The 17999-nt window shown below is 36.9% G+C and overlaps 1 long non-coding RNA gene across 1 annotated transcript in view; it reads left to right on the top strand.

Moving 5' to 3' along the window:
• Positions 1-17999, top strand: part of LOC106485750 (uncharacterized) — a 32025-nt gene that overhangs the window by 270 nt on the left and 13756 nt on the right. Inside the window, exon 2 of the long non-coding RNA XR_001292767.2 lies at positions 447-545. This is a non-coding gene — a long non-coding RNA (uncharacterized lncRNA). The remainder of the gene's footprint in view (positions 1-446; positions 546-17999) is intronic.

The following is a 17999-nucleotide window of genomic DNA, read 5'->3' as shown; positions in this document are numbered from 1 at the left end:
CTAGAGAGTTAACACAGAGAGAGAGCAGGGTCTGGAGGAAGAACAGATGTCCTTATCACAACCGTAAGACAATGCCAAGTATAAAGAACATTTGAGTGAAATTCTGAACTGTTCAGCACAAAGGTGTGTGTGTAGGGGTGTGTTGAGGTCTTAAATAGATGCTAGGAAGAAGACTAGAAAGAAAGCACTTTCATGTTACTATCTTTCCCTCAAGGACTTGAGAATCAGTGACAATTCAGTGGTCTTACAAATTGGTCTGAGGTTTTTTTAAGTCTTATTTATAAGGATGTTTGCATGGCCAAAGTTTCCAGAGTCCTGTTTCAAAATTCTACTTACTGGATAAGCATCCACCCCTGCTCTGGGAAGCATTGAGCATTGCACTGAATTGAGCAAGTCAAACAAAAAATAAGAGAACAAACAAGAAAAAAAACTTTCTTTTTTTACAGACTGGACCTCACATGAGCCAGGCAGGGCAGGTATTACCAAGACAGAATCGTTTCACGTCAGCACTCATGGACTAACGCTTCAATACTTAATGATACAAAGTAAGTAGACAGTAATACACCATTTTCCCCTTATCAACAGGCCTAAATCTGTTTTTTCTATCTTTTATACTTTGTTAACTCAAATGATAAGAACTTTACCTTACTAACTAAGTAAGCTTACTGGCAGAAAAAATAGCTACAGAAGGAGAAAGGGGGGAAAAGAAAAAACAAATCATAGCAAGTTTTGGAGAGAGTACTTAGAAAATCTGCCTGAAAAGAATATGGTCTAGTAACATAAAAAAGCTACAGACAAACATTTTTCCCAAAAGCTTGCAAACTCTCCCCACAACAGCCACTTGCTACTCCAGTATTTAAAGAACCTGTTACTTACCATCATGCATTCTGGGAAGGTAGCTGTGGTTACCTATAGTTAGTAAGGGAAAGAATAAGTTTGTCAGTTAGACAAAGTGGGTGAGCTATTACAAGTGATTTAGGTTGTCTGTTATGAATAACTCTTAGATTCTTCTGTGGTTGAGCCTTTGTTATATAATAATCAGGTATTTGTTTTTAAACGCTTTATGTCCTATTCTTAAAATTTAGTTTTTTGCCCTGAGATTTATAAATAACAGGAAATTTGCTGGAATTAGAATCAAGGATTCTTTAATTATAGTCCTAACTTGCTTCTATTCTGTTCACCATGGGGGAATAAATTGTGCTCCGCTCCTGCAGAGAAATGTGCTTGAGTCATGCATCATGGAGAGGAACTATCCCATTAAAATCAATGGAATGACTTCCATGCAGGTTGGGGATGTATGTAAATGTTCTTGAGATTGGGGCTAGATATTTCATTCCTATCTGTAAGCTACTGATTAAATATAAGTGCTTAAGAAACACCCCAACAAGTTTATTAGATATTTACAAAGTATCCTAGACATTTCAAAGCAGTTAGTGCAATATTTAAGTCAGAAAGTCTAAGATTAGGGAGATTTATAGTAGGCGAGCTGCATGATATTTTTTTTAGTTAGAGATCAATTTTATGCAAAGATTTTATCCAGAAAAGAGATTAAAATGCCATTTTTGGGTGCACCAAGATTTGTCTGGAATAAAAGATTGACCACTTATTACTTCAGTGAAGAAAAAAAGGTATGACACATAAAGGATAAAAAAAGCATCTTGTTTTACAAAGGAAAATTCATAAGGCTTCATAAGATTTTGTGGAAAATTTTCAGCCAACACTGGATGATCCAGTAGAAATCTGTGAAATGCACTAAAATAAAGTTCTGATGTTCCTAACAAATAGTCATATTTTGGTTGTTTTAGAGAATAGTGGCAATGAGATTTTGTTATTAGGCAGGAAGATTCACTGTGTAAACTAACTACACCATAATAAACCAGTGCATGTTTTTCTCCCATCTCATGTGCTTTGCCACACAGATACTTACTACTTTTCCTCTGCTTTATAATTCTCTTATATGCTTCTAGAAATGCAAAACTTAATCCCACAGTTTTTAAAGTAAGCATTCAGATCGTATCCTCTGCCAGGAATCTCTAATTTATTTCTTTTTATTCACTCTCTGTTTTATGAGCACTAAAGGGTAATTTCTGTCTTCAGGTCTATGCTCTGCCACCTCTTTAAATCTGTGGAATTTGGCTAAGGAAATTGGACAGGCCAAATGTGGTTATATGTGACAACTAATTCTTTTGCCACACCTATTCTTCTGTATAAATGAGACTGTTGCAGTAGTTCCTGTTTCTAATCCAGGGACTTAGTTATGTCTTGTTCTCCAGTGAAGAATTTGAATGATATATAGTTAGACTGCTAGTATGAAGAGAGATTGTGAAGTTTGGAATGGATTGTTTACAGGGCGGAGGGTCTGGGCTTTTTTTTTTTTTTTTTCTCTGTAAATCTGACTGGACAAATCAGTTCTGCTGCATTTTAAAAGCTTCCAGAAGAATCATAATACTAAGGCAACTAGCAATATAGGGCTGGAAGGGTGCAGCTGAGTTGCTGAGTTCAGTGGCTAATATCACAAGTAGCCATGTCATGTAATGTCCTTTGAAAACTTAGCAGACTTCATCTTTAAATTATTTTGTTTGTTTTTTGCCTCCTCTAAACCAGTTGTAAGGCTGTTTGCCTTTCAAAGCCTTATTGCACTGTTCAGAAACAGTGAAATTAGAAACTAGAAATGAGAACTTTGAATACTCAGCAAGTCATTCTGGTTAGGTATTAACAAGCCATTCAGATGATCTTTCCAGTTGTTGCCAAAACTTCTCTCTTTCTTCCACCACAATTTCTATATATAAAATATATGGCAATGTAGTCATATTCTTTTTAAAATAAATGTATTAGATCAAAACTGTTACATCATTTTCAGTTACTATACGTGTTATATGGTATATATTAACTTTAAAAGATTAATAAAGACTGTAATTTGACTAAATCCCCCAAATAACTTCAGGTTCCTTCATCTAGTGAAACTGTAGGGCTTAACCCAAACTGACTTTTTGCTCATCTGCTCTTAGAACATAGATTTCACAGGTATTATCTCCCTCTTTTCAGTAATGATGTTTGAAATGAAGAAATCTCATACAGTGTTCCCTTTACAAAATAGAAATGTTGCTTGACCCTCTCTTCCCCAAGTTTGAGGTCTTAAATAAAATCCTGGTAATGATGATCTCAATAAGGCAACAATTCCAGCCTACATTTTCTTCTGGTATGTTAATGCACATAGTCTAATTTAACAATAGTTATAAACTCTGTTTTAAACTAAGTATTGTAGAGACAAAGCCCTTGAAAATGCTTGTTGAAAAATCCTTGAACATAATTACTTATTTAATGACTGCCTAATGAATGCTGCAGTGTTTTTGGAGGCATCTATATCAAATCTTTTCTGGTATAAATGTTAAAAAGACAACTGTCCCTTTTTCTAGACTGCAGGAGTAGGAAAACTTGTTTAAAGACAAAAAGATAGAAGGAGGGATATTGCATAGTCCTGAGAGAAGGCGTTCTTGTTAAACAAGAAGAGCAAGGACCTAACTTGGTCCTCAAAGTATAAATGAGTTTACATGAGTTTTATTTGCAAGTGAAATTGCCATTACATATTGTTTAGAAATATGCTGTATTTGTGTTTTATTGAATGTTTTTTCAGTATTTTTCCCATTTCTTAGGAAGTAATTCATTTTTGCATACAAATAGCATTGTTACAGCATTGGAATAATTGAAAATTACATATTGTTATCTGAATAAATGTACTATATGATTCTTATGACAACTCAAGTTGCTCCTGGGCTCTGAAAGAATGACTGTTACCAAACAGGGATAAATGTTGCTTTGTAGAGAAAGGGAGAAGAACAGCACTTCTCAAAATGGCACAGCTCCACAGATGGTATAAAAATATTATGGAAGTAGGAAATAATTATGTTTTGCCTACATTTCTATTTATGTCTTCCCAGGTGGGTATTTCTAATGGACTTACCCAAAGTAATAATTCAAAAAAACACCTCATATTCCCGGATCACACCAACACCACTTCCCTTTCTGGTGTACTTTGTCTTCCTTTGTATGCTATGACTTCTAGTGGGCAGCATTCTATTAAACCTGCTGAGATTCATAGAAACATTCCCTTGATTTTGATCTACTTTGAATTTCTCACTCCATTTGGTCCCCAAAACAATGCAGAAGCGTTGTTTCTCATGAATTTCCATCAAAATTAAATGAAGCTTATGCACTGTTTCAACTCAGCTATGCTTCAGGCCCAAATCTGCTCAGAAGATAAGGAACTTTCTTATTTTTTTAACTAAATTGGAACTGTTCCAACCTGCAGTTCTTTAACCATAGAATGGAAATCATGGTTTCTGGTTTATAAGGAAGGCTACGGGTAGCAGAATATCAGGATCATTCATTAAAAAAAAGAAAGAAAGAAATGCCTGCTTAATAGAAATATTCACTGAGGCCAGGCAGAGGAAGAAGTAGAAGTAACTCAGTCTGCTTAGTTACATTCTGAAGTCCCACAGTTTCTTTCAGTTTGCTTATTAGTACAGAACAAGAGTTATTTTAAATGAGTTCTGAGAACATAAAGCATAAAATTAGCAAAATTATTTTAGTCAGAAGAGAATATAATTGGGAAGATTTTAAGGTAGGGGGAACTAGTTTTGCAAGTGTTAGTGTAATTTAGGACAAGAATGGCAGGGAGATCGATATATCTGAGTTTCCTAACTAATGCAATCTTGCAGGATGATATTGAACTTGTTACTTAGGGTGTTGATTAGAATGGTTCATCTGCAAAATGGGTTCGTGAACTGTTAAATCAGAATTGTTGAGGGACTTTGTAAATCTCTCTAAAATCCCTTGAAAAAAATCTATTATTGTTTGTTTGCAAAGTAGAACAGCGTTGTGAAAGAAGTGGAAAAAGGAACAGAATTTGGCCAACAACATCTCTTGAAAATTTGAAGTGTAAAGAAGCTATTCCTTAAGCTTAAGAATATGGGATGTATAAAGGCAATTGAAGGCCTACAGTATTCCTGTAGATTTCATTCTACTGCATCAATGTGTATATAAGTTACTGTGAATATATAATAAGCATATATGCTACATGACTTCCTTTGTATATCTCATTCTTGACTGAGGCAAAATAAGTTACATGTGGACAGTATACACTAACCTATATGTGTCCTAAAGGGCATTATATATATAGTTTATAAAAATACTGAGGTATTTTTATTTCTGGGGAAACCTTTATTCAGTTCCTATTGCCTTGTGACCCATTTCAAAGCAATGGTATAAGCAGCTTGGGCTTCAACAATAGTAAAAAATTACTGCCTAGTTCCTGAGTGATTCTTATATTTAGCATCTTGAAGCATTCATTTTTCTAAAGTCAGAAAATATCACTATCCCTGTCTTAGACATAAGAAACCAATGCATAAAGATGTCAAATTATGTACACAGTATGACCCAGCAGTTTATGGTCAGAAGTGAGAAGACATATTAAGGCTTCTCGACCTGGATCTAGTATTCCTTGCAGTCAGTGCCATAATTTTATATTGTGATACAATCTTACAATATGATATAAGCATGTACTTTTGTGATCTGTATTTATTTTTTTTTCTACAAAATAACAGAGCTTGTTGCTGGGAACAAGCTCTGTTCTGAATTTTTCTATACATTCAGCTTCCAACCCTGGAACGTGTATGGGTGTCTCAAGGTTGGTTCATACCTCTTTGTACACTTACAAACCACTTTCTCCGTTTTTTTGTTGTATTTATACAAACTCATTTGGAGAGACACAGAAGGATAGTATTTTTGGTGCTTTCTTCCTACAGTCAGAATTTATCAGAACTCTTTTCCATGTGCTCATGATTGTATGAGACCTTGCTCTGTTTTTCCTTCATATTCAAGTGTGTATTATTAGTCTACATTTTTTTCTGTACCTTTAAACTTAGCAAACCAGCACTTTGCTTCTTGAAAGTGCTTTGTTTCTGGAGCTGGGCGAAGAGGTTTTAGAGCTGCCCTACCTGGGCCAATGGATATTTTTTTAACATGATGAAATCCCTTAGTGGCATGAAACAAATATAGCTGGCTTTGCACTGGCTTGAGTAACAACGTTGCCAAGAACAGGGGAGAATATAAAATTAGTACCTGAACATCTTTTTTTCCAAAATCTCATGTCCTGTACTGAGCATAGGTCATTCAGAGCTGTGGGGAATGGACCTAATCCTGTTGGTAGCATAGTTGGTGGAACTGAAGGAGTAAGTGTGCAGATATTAACAAACAAGTAAATGGAAGTATGTTTTCCTGTATAGACCCCTATCCTGCAGCTGTAATAGTAACAAATGGCATTGTTACCATAATCTTAGAGATCGTACTCTATAGGGTATGTGTGTGTACACATATATAAAAATAGATAAATTTACACACACATGCACATGCACAATCAAATGCAAACTTCTAGGTCTTCCTCTAAAATAATCTTTTCAGTACCATTTCAGTTGCATTAATTCATATTAAGCAGTTGAGTAAAGCTTAATGCCTAATATTTTCCCCTTTAAGGGGACTTTCCTCAAGGGGACCATTGTCTCACTGAACAACTAACAGAAAAACAACTGGTACCCTGGAGATGCAGAGAATTTAGAATCCACATTGAGAATTCAGCCTACTAAAATTTCCATGATGTCTGATGCATCAGACCTACAGTGGAGTTTGCCTGTGGGAAATACCTCCAAATACAAAAGAGGATTTGCTTATCTCGCTACATGTGATTCCTGTAGAACATTCTTTCATCCTTGGCAAAACAGTTTCAAGTGGTCACAGATGTCATATGGAAGCAGCTACCAAACATGTTAGAATTACTGATGAGGGTGCTGTTCCTTCAAAGAGCTATGTCTTACTTCATTGCCACAATTGCAGTATAGCTTCAATGTTGCTGAAGATTCCAGAATCCAGAAAACAAAAACTACATTCATAAATGTAGTTGAGCAGGGGGACTTGTACCACTGTCCTTGGAGAATCTGTGTTTAGTCAAATAAAGCCTATCTGTGATACCAGAAAGGGGTAAGGTATGCTTGCAAAATTCAGTAGTCATTTATTTAATTGTAGTAAGTAATAAAATGAGTAGGTTCAATAATAGTTACATCCTGTACTTCGAAAGTGAGCATTTATTTGGAAAAGTGCACTGGGACTGAGAAAAAAACAGTGATGAAAGATAATCTGAAATCAGTAGACTTCCATCATTCATGTGAAGCAAAATTGGCAGCTGAATTCAGCCCAACCACTCTGTTCTTGCAGCAGAAAAGAACTCAATGAAGAACAAAAAATGTATGCTTATTTGACAATTAAGAAGTAATTCCAGAAAAATCTGTGTGAATGTTACCTAATGTGTATAGGGGTTCTTCATAAACTATATGACAATATCATCTGGTACGCTGTTGTTTAAATGGCCTTAAGAGCTTTAGAGGCTGAAGATTTAAAATTGTTAAATGATATGGCAGGGCATAAAGTTGTGAGAGGACCAATAGGAATCATTAGGCATCAGGTCCCATGGTATGTGGGTTTAGGAATGTGTTCTCCCTGCTGTGCCTGTCTTGAATGGGAAAGCATTGCATGGTAAATGTAAAAGAAAATTGTTTCTAAGAGTACATTAAACCACAACCTGAGCAGGCTAAATGATGCAGTGATTCTGAGAAAGAGCTGCCTATTGGATTTCCTCACTCACTGGTGCAGAAGGATTTAGTGTGACGAATTCATGATGATCATGGGAGGAGCAGAAGGGACAAAGTTTCTTTACAGAATTGAATTGCAAAAACAAAGCTAAAGGATTTGATGTGCTAGCATACAGGACCCATACCTACCTTTTTCTTCAGTTGCTTCTAAGAAAGAAAGAACTGCAACAAATGGCTACATCTTCTATCCCTAAGAATTCGTATTCTTTGAACACAACGTTGAGTCTTCTAATTTTCAAAAAGAGAACTTTCCAGTGACCTCTGGGATTCTGTCACAGTAGACATCCCAAGTGGATCTTCAAGATTCAAGTTTCTGCAAAGCCCTTTCTTATGAGCACCTGTTAGAAAAAAAAGATGTGCTTATAAAATTCATGTTTCCATGCAACAAAACAAAACATACACAAATTGAAGCATCTCTCAAGCCACTACCCACAGGATCTGACAGAAAGAGTGCCTAGTAGAGTGATTTTTAGAGGCCAAGCAATACTATTCCAAGAGTCCAGGGGGGATTTTAAGTTCATACAATGAACACATATGATATGCAGGAGTTTTGCCCCTATCTTAACAGAACCAGAATTTCACTGTACATGCTTGACTACTTAAGATGCTAATAAAATTACAACCTATGAGTCTGTAGTGCCAAAAGCAAATACTGTCGTGGAAAGAAAGGTGAGCATGTACTCCAGCCTTACTTTCCATGAGCTGGGCAACTTCAGTTACTTAGTGCTGGATAAAAGCACTGATCTTTATAAAAATTTGTAACGTGGTAACATAATTTTCTCCTTTCATCCCACCTTTCCCCCAATATCCACAGATTGGCTTAATACAAAATTCTGTTTTGAAAACTATAAAAGGTATATTTTTTTAAGTGCTATCTTATATTCCTAGAGAATAACTCCCATTGACAACACTGGAAATAAGTTGAGGGTCATATTGTTTTGATGTAGAATATGGACCTTTCCATACTATGCATTTCAAATACTGTATCTTACCATCTTCTTGGTGCCAACTATTGTTTATGAAAGTTACAATTTTCTTCAAAGGAAATAGAACTTCAATTTTTTTCTTACATGTGATTCCTCTGTTTCTTTAACTCTTTGGCTCCCTCCACGAGTGTCAGTACATGATTTGCTATCTTAGTTGGTTATCTTATTTAGAGATAATCCCATTTAGAATTTATCTTGCCTGCAGAACAGTCTTGTTAATAGCTCTCCCATATAGCACAGGAGAAATAAGTTACGGTTGGTTAAGGAAGACTGGCCATGGGCTTGAAATTCAAGAGTGGGACTCTCTGATCTTCTGAATTTTATTCTTGGCCTAGCTGTGGAGTTTGACTTTGAATGAATTATTTGGTCCCTCTGCTTTATATGTGCCAATGGGGAATGGACATAGTAATGCACAATGGTATTAGAAAGTTTAATCCAGTAACACTTCCAAAATACTTTGAGATTCTTGGTTTGAAAGAGATTCAGAAATTGTAATTGTTGCTGCTGCTACTACTGAATTCTGTTTCTCAGCTCTAGAAATATGAGTCAAAACCCAGTGGCATGGGGTGAAGAAAGTTACAATCCTTCTACTCTATTTTGGGGGATTTGCATGTTGAGATGTGTGTGTTTTAGCCTGTAGGAAATTTGTCTCACGGGAAGATTTAACATTTTAGTAAATAAATAGCAAGCAAAATTGAGTTTTAATGCAAAGACAATTTAATGTAATGCAAAAATTAAGCCCCTCCACGTGTAGATTTTTGTTTAGTTGAACAAAAAATATTTATTGAAAAAATAACTTTTATGGAAAATATTTTGACAAACCCTAAAACACAAATAGATTTGGACTAAGAATTTTTAAAAGGTCAAGGAATACATTCAGAAAAACAGATAATAAAACTAACACAACCCCCTCCCCCACTTTCCCAATGGTAATAGGCCTCCATGGACAAACAAAAAACTAAGAAGGAAACCCACGAACAAGCAGTGTGATTAGTTACTTATTTCTCCAAAAGCTTTTACCCTTCAATTAACTGAACAAACTAGTTTCAGATTTAATATAAATTCTCTTCTTAGATGATCATTGTGTGCTGAGTTTTGGTGCTTCATTAAAGACATTTGTACTTGAGAATTGTAACAACTGGAAAGCAGGTTTTATGTTATACTATGAGTAACATGCTGACAAATCTCTTACCTACTAAAGCAACAGAGCTATGATATTGCCTGTGTGTGTTTAGGGTGAGTTATGCTGTTATATTACTGCTGTGTATCATGCTAATCCAATCAAACATAAAGACTATTGTGTCTTTTGTTCACTTCTACCACAGTGGTACCAGTAGGGATTTGCACTGGTAATATAACAGCAGCAGAACAATCTAGACAATTGTTGATGTGTCCTAGTTTGAGGTTATGGATCCAAACCTGCAAGTAAGTAAAATTCCCACTAACTTCAGTGAGTCCTGAAAGGCTTAGGACTTACTCAAAAAGGTCCAGCATCTGAGTCACTGACACATCCATGTGCTGTTCATCTCTTAATAAAAAAGTACAAAATAATTTCATAGTCCTGTGGATTTGGGCTACCATCAAAATGTAACTAAAGCTAATTGAGCATGCAAGTGATTTAAAAAGAACATTTGAGAGAAAAAAAAAAAAGAAAAGAAATTCCTATCAATAACACCTTATAGTATTAGAATTTTTAAAAATGAATGTACTTCTCGCTATTTAAAATGCTAGTTTACTTTTTGCATTTCATTTATATTTATGATCAGACTAGTCAATTTCATTTTTTGCATCTTCCATTGTTCTATATTGGGGATTAAATCCTCATAGGAGCAAGATGTAATGGAAATAAAGATGAATGACATTTTCAGTACTTTTACTAAAACCTTCCTCCACTGCCAAAATTAATGTTGGGGTCTAAGCTAAGAGCACTATGTGGTTTACTAATATGCACTAGTCAGCAGATATATATCTAGATACAGCATCACCTTTTGACATTTGGTATTGACTGTACTGCTATTTATTATTTATTAAGCTCTGTTAGTGTGAGTATTCATAGTGCGCTTGAAACTCAATTATTCTGTTTTCTTGTACATGTGCATGCATAAGTGGGTGATATGGTATGGATTTTAAAAACTCAATACCTCCTGATGCAAACAATGGCATTTGGCACTGAGGTGACTTCCCTTTTTATGAATGTGAAAATTCAGAATAAAGCTTTCAGATCTTGACTTTCTGCCAGTCTTGTGTTAGGCAGCACGTTAGTAATTGTCAGTATGATTCTAGGACAGTATTCTGCCCCATCTGTGTGGAGTGCATTAGTTTATTTTCATTACCACGCTTGCTCAACCTGTGCTAGAGCTAAAATTAGATCCCTGTACTCACTTCTGCCAGCATATATATGTCAGTCAGTGAAGTGAGGGGAGATCTCAGGTACAGCTAGATTAAATTCGAAGGCTCTAAAAGAGCTGTAGCTGTCTTCCAGTCCTTCTCCCATTATAACTACCCAGTATAGTCTGCACTCTGGATCACATGACAAGGGAGTAGCTGTTCAAGCTTCTCTCCCCCTGTTCACATTGCTGCTGTGCTGATCTCTATTCTAGTTATGCTGGTGAAAGGCTCTGAAGTAGGAGCTGCTACTGTTCTTTTAACCAGTATAGCATGTTCTGTTCTGGAGATATGGTGATGGAATAAACTATGCTCAATACAGCTTACTCATATCCACTTTGCAAATATAGCATGCTGTTTTTGTTATACCAAGAGAGTATTCTTGTACGGATTGTCTACACCATGTGGTGGAGCACAAGTAACATAGCTACACATCCCAGAGATACTTCAATAAGCAAATGCAAGAACAGAAAGCAGAATAAGCTACATCAGTGTCATGCCATAGTTTAATTTAGCCCTGGTGTACAGTGCTTCACTGCCATGACTATACTGCCTCTGTGGTCCTGGCAAGCATTTTTGCATATATATATATATATATATATACACACTGGCACTACCTTGTGCATATATATATATGCACAAGTCTACAGACTTAGCTCACAGATCTTTAACATCGTATCACACTCATTCCGCATTGTTATTCTCCTAGCACGTTTACATGTGCTTCCAGAGTACCTGTTCTAGAGTACCTATTTTTTGTACCTGTTTCAGTCTGAGGCTCAAACTGGACTTGACTGGTTCTCAGATTAGAGCCTAGCAAGTTGTTTTTAAAGGACACTGGAATCTAGAGAAAATCTAGGAATTAAAATTAGCCCTATTAAAATTAGTGAGAGTTTAGGCATTGACTCAATCTGGGCCTGATTTGCCATAGTTTTCCTTACTTTGCAATTGTGGCAAATTTATTTTATGAAAAATTCCCACTGTCATCAGTAAGAGTTTTGCTAAGCCCACTGTAGAAATGGGATTGAAAGACAATAATAGTCATCTGTATCTCCCATTTTGATCATATTTGCTTTAGGGACTATGTCCAGCTTTGTATATGGTTACAACAATGCAACTCCACAGTTCAGGATATTTGGGGGATTAAGTCTTGTCATTAACAATGACTTTGTCTTCTGTGCTGCCTATCTTGAACACTTCAGCTGAAGGTTTTGGGTGTAAATGTAAACAGTTCTACAGTTACGAGTTTTCACTCAGCATAGACAAGGCTTAAATACATTTCCTGCTGTTCTGCATATAAGGGGGTGGAGGAGGGAAATCTTCTGGAGAGGAAGCTGAACTTCCTGTGCCAGATTTTTTATACTGGAGCCTTCCCTGAATTCAAGACAATGCAATAAAGGCTTAAGATATGAATCACTAGAACTGCAGACGTGCAGGAATTGATTGCCTGCCAGAAAGACCCTTCTGCATTCACAACTGTGATTAGGGATTCATGTGTTTTTGTAAATTTGTAACAGACCAATCTGACTCATTTTTTGACTTAGCAGTTGCATCCTCCTTCACCCACCCCATCTCCAAGCTGAGAAGAAACTCCCTCTTTGTAGTTTTATTTCTCTGAGTGTTGTTTCTGATTTGCAAAGTAGCTAATTTGGGCATCTGGATTAATCGTGAGTACATAGGTAAATGACTGCAAGCTGAGCTATGACAGAAACAAGAACCAAATGGCCTGCTTACAGGACCAGGTCTAAGCAGATAAACAAAAGAGGTAAAAAAATAGGACTGTGGGGAATATAAAATAATTAGATACATGTACACACTTTAAGTTTTATAATTATAAATGAATGAAAAAGCACCAAGGTAACCCCACAGCTTCTCAAACTATCCTTATCCTGATTTTTTTCTGTTATTTGTTTAATTATGTTAGCATGTGTTACCTAGCACCTGGCCTCCTGATTAAAGCTTAGAGATTTGGGGATATAAGTTTTGTATCTAAAATAGCAGGACATGTTAGGAAATGGAAAAGAAGGAATTAGTAAAAAATTTTGATTTTTTTAGTATCGTAGCATGCACTGCACAGTATCACTAGCTACAATTCACACAAGAAAACAAGGGCTAATATCTTCTGTCAATAGCCGATCATTTTGATGGAATCCTGTGGGAGCGAAGGCAGCCTCTGATGAAATATGGTTTTATTGGTGGTGAGAAGGAGAGAAACTATTGAAAAGAAAGATCTATTCCTCTTCTGTGCTGGAACAGCATTACTCTTTATGTTTTTGGTTTTGTGTTGTTGTTTTTTTTCAATCCAGGCAGTTTCCTCTACTTCTGAAACATGGTCTTCCACAGGAGGAGTATTTATACAGCATCTTCCACCCAAAAGCACTATGCAAAGCAGTAGGTAGATTGCATTTATTTTTCCTGTTTTCAGGCTGCTCATCCATTTCTGATGAAACAGCTCATGTAGAAGCATCTCCTTTTTCCCCTCTACTCTTTGTCTGATTTCTTCTTGCCAGTTTTCTCATCAGAGGGACAAAAATCAGCAGCACACATAGCTGGCCCCTGTAATCACAAGCCTGTTTTGAACTCTCACTGTATGAGATGATGCAATGTCAGTCTAAGCAGTGCAATAAAAAAAAACATTGCATAGGTAGCATCAGCAAAGCATACAGCCTGCCAGCACAGTATGAGGAGGTAAACAGGGTGATTAGGTATCCAGCTCACATGACATTTCCCATGGGCTGCTTTATGCAACTGTTTATTCTAGACCTACATTCAGTAGAAATATATTAAATATCATACTTAAATTAGACCTGTGAGTTTTAGCATACTCTGACTAAGAGCATTGTATTATATGCTCAACTTCATCTTCAACAAAGAATTGTGTCCAGAGGAATAGTGAGAAAATAAAATGGTAATGGTTCACACGAATCTTCTAGAATATTGTGGGTTTTAGATTAGTTAGGTAGATCAGTCTGGTTTTCAGACTTCAATAGGACCAAAGGGTCTTAACAGAAGACAGAACATCATACTGATGGATTACAGGACTGCATCGTACAGCTGCAGGGCAGCTAATTTGTGGACATTCACACCATCCAGTTTGGCAATATAAATCGTGTCCTGTGGGAACCCTTTTCTCCCCACTGACTGTGTAAAGCACTGTGACTTCTAGCTGTGGGCCTGTAGACATCCAGCGTGTGTGTAATTCAACTAAGATGACAGGTGAAATTCCTGAACAATTTAGGATCTAGACAAGTTAGACAAAAAATTAGATTAAACATTTTGATGATTAAAGGATTGAGCATCTGTCATACAAGGAGAGGCTGAGTGAGCTGGGATTCATAAAGAGAAGACTCAGGGTGATCTTACCAAGGGGTATAAATATCTGAGGGGAGGGAGTAAAAGAGACTGAGCCAGACTCCTCTCAGTGGCATCCGATGACAGGATTAGAGGCAATAGACACAAATTGAAATACATGAAATTCCACTTAAACATTAAGAAAACTAATTTTACTGTGAGGTTGCCTAGGGAACTTGTGGAGTTTCCGTCTTTTGAGATATTAAAAACCCAACTGGACAAGGCTCTGAGCAACCTGCCCTAGTTGACCCCACTTTGAGCAGGGGAGTTGGACTAGATGACTTCCAGAGGTCCCTTCCAATTTCAGCTATTCTATGATTCTATAATTTTTCTCTATTTTACCAATGAAAAATTGAGGCAAAGTCATTGAAAGTGAGATGTGTATAAATGTCCAGGATACCTGTGGTAGAGCTGGAATCTGTCACATTCTAGGATGTTTCTTAATTGAAAGATAGTCCTTCCCCTTAACACATTTTTTCTTGAATGTTACAATGAAAATAACAGAACATAAGGTTTTTTTTTTTACTTCCCAAAGTTCATACTAGCCAGGTCAGTTGAATTTCAGGATTTTACAGCAGGTGGAAGGAGATGAAGTTGTTCTAAAGAATGATTGTTGTTTGTGTATATGTGAGTGAGCAGAAAGTTCCCAGCTGGACTGAATTCTTTGCCTCCTGGCCATCTTGAAAGAGCACCAATCCAGCAGCAGGCTTATGATGTGTTTAATACCAGAAAGTGCTGTTAAAAGTCAAGAGTAAGTGAGAAATCTTACAACCAAAAGCAATGTTAGGCTGCAGGGCTACTGATATGAGTGGCCCCTTTAATATCAATAACCAGCAGTGCTTGACTGGCAAGACTAGACCAAACAATCATGTGTTTCATGGTTCTTCAGGAATGCTACCTTAGAAACTCAACAGTTCAGCAGTTACATTGTTGCAGCTGTAAGAAAAAAATATAAAAAGACATAATGCTATCTTTCAAATACTTGCCATGAACTTACACCAGCAGACAACTGCATTCCAGTGTTAATACTAGTTAGTGTCTGCTTCTTCATCTGTAAGACACTCAACGATACCTCATAATCTTTGGTGGGAAAATAGGAAATTCTCTTTGATACACCCCACTGCAGCTGTTAAATATGCATTTGAAAAAAGGAAACAGGTCAAAGAACCAAGCAAACTGCAGGATGTGACAGTTTGAGGGCTATATTATTAACTTAGAGATCCTCAAAGTCACAGTCCTATGTCAGATGGCAGACAGAGAGGCAGACATTCATTCTAGATTTGGCCAGAGTACGTAATTCAGGAAAGAGCCTACAAAAAATGGAGAGGAACATCTGGATTGGCAGTTTGGTCATTTTAAATTAGTTTCCCCAATCTGAATACCATTAGAAAGTTCTTACTGGAAATTTCATGTGATTTTTCCATGATTCAGATGATTGTAGTATCTTCTGTCAGTCCAGAAGACAGTAGATATATAGTGGTGATTATAAATAGTTTGAGGTGATTCCGTGCATTCAGATCATTTGCCTGGTAGAACAACAGGCCAGAATCCTCAGTACACTGTTACAATTTGTCTTGAAAGATCAGCATGCTCTTAGCGGACAACATTATCCATCTGAATGCATGCATAGAATGTACATTAGAGAACAACAGGAGATTTTAGATTAAATTAGATTTGGAAGATGTCCAGCTGATTCACATCTAAGCAAACTGCAAATATTTGTTACAGACCCTGTTTGATCTTTTAGTATTGGGGAAAAATAAAGTCAGTGGTAAGGCTGACTTCAAACAAAAAGAAAGGGGATTATTAGTTTTGAGTTCTGTGAGCAGGGAAAGTGAAACAGTATATAGATAAAAGGCAGTCTCTTAGCTTTTTTTTTTTTTTTAATGGAAACTACAAAGAGATTTCTATTTAGTTGAAACCAGTGTTTGTTCTCTTTGGCTGATGGGGATCTGGAGTAACAGTACTGAATTCTAAATCCCAAGTAACTTCAGAGTCACAGTTTTACATAAAGACACAGGATACTGGAATCCAGCCCATTGCTTGCAATATTGCCAAGTTTGTTTCTTCCTTGACGCTGTAGATCCACTTGGTCAAATTTGTTTGCCTTACATTCTTTGAGAGAACTCATATCACTTAAGACAAGCAGGATTTGACCAATTGATCTGTACAACACCTTAAATTGAGGGCAGCTCTGTAGCAGAGCATGATGCTTTTTGTCAGTAGGAAAAAACACAGGCTTGTTCTTTTTATTCTAGGAAATAAAAAAAAATCTATATGTGCAATTTTAAAGTAAGGAAGAAGAGTGGATGGCTTTTCTTCCTCCAGATAATCATCCTCTCACAAACTTTAATTGACTTTGTAAGTGCTGCTTTCTAGCACCTAGTCTGAACCACCCCCCTGCTTGCCGGACTGCTTCATTCCAAGACCAGGAAGTCCTTGGTCCCATAGCCAAAGCAAGGAACTGGAAGTCAGTAGTCCTGGATTTTGTCCGTACCAGTGACTTGATCTGTGGCTCTGGGTCGGTTACCATGCCTCTTTGACACAGATGTTTCTTCTCTGAAATACTGTAATAATATTTATCGCCTTCATTATTGGTTTCAAAGGGGGAGGAATAATCACTAATTCATTGAAGTATTTTCCAGTATAGTTTTTTGCTCTCTCCACCACAGTTTCTTTGTAGATGTTCCTCTGTCTTTTCTGTTTGTCATCCTCCTCTGATACAGAGCACAAACCCAGTAATATCTGAAGGCAGGTTCAGTCAATTCACTCTTAATTACCATAAAAGACCCACTCTGCTTGCTAAATCTTGATGGCTTCAACAGCCCTGTTTAAGAGGGTCATGTCCTCTTTTTTCAGTCATTTGTTCTGAAAATTTAATCAGCTGTCACACAGAATATTCATTCTCTCTCTCTTTCGCTTTTTGCATAATTGTGACTGAGCTGTGCTTTAAATAGATTTTTAGCTCTTCTTCTGTTGATCCTGGTTTAACAGTCTCTCTTCAAAGGCAGGATGTTTATCTTCCAGAGAAGACTGAAGGCTCTTGACTGACTGCTTTTTCACTTACCTCGGCTGTGAAGTGTTGCTGAAGTGGGATGTGGATTGAGGGAAAAACGTGACTCTGAAGAAATTCTGTTTCTTGCCTCAGAGGCAGCAATGTTGAAGTACTTTTCAAGGTACTTCATTTAAGGATTTAAGATAGACTGAGCTGCAATAGTTGGACATTCACGTAGGGCACTCTAGGCTCACTAATGCCATCTTGTGGAAGAAGGGAGGAAGAAATACAGTGGTGTATTTATTTAATGGCCTTCTGGTTAGCTAATCACGCTAATGTTGCCAGCTAGTGCCTTTAAAAAAGAGCTGAAGACCTTATGTACAGCACAGCTTCCTCCCACCTGCTTCACAGAACACTGTTATCTATACTTTTTCTCTGAAGTCTGATAACTCCCTTTTGACAAGAGACGCAGCCACTTGGGAAGTGTTGGTCAGGGGTAAAGGACAGCATTTCCTGCACCATGGAGCTGAGCAAAGCTTCCGGCCAAGCCTGATTTTATATTTTGTGGGGAGGGTGGAAAGT

This window comes from Apteryx mantelli, chromosome 26 (genome assembly GCF_036417845.1).
Source record: "Apteryx mantelli isolate bAptMan1 chromosome 26, bAptMan1.hap1, whole genome shotgun sequence".
Lineage (NCBI taxonomy): Eukaryota > Metazoa > Chordata > Aves > Apterygiformes > Apterygidae > Apteryx > Apteryx mantelli.
Note: the sequence above shows the minus strand (reverse complement) of the source record. Positions and strands in the feature narration are given on the sequence as shown.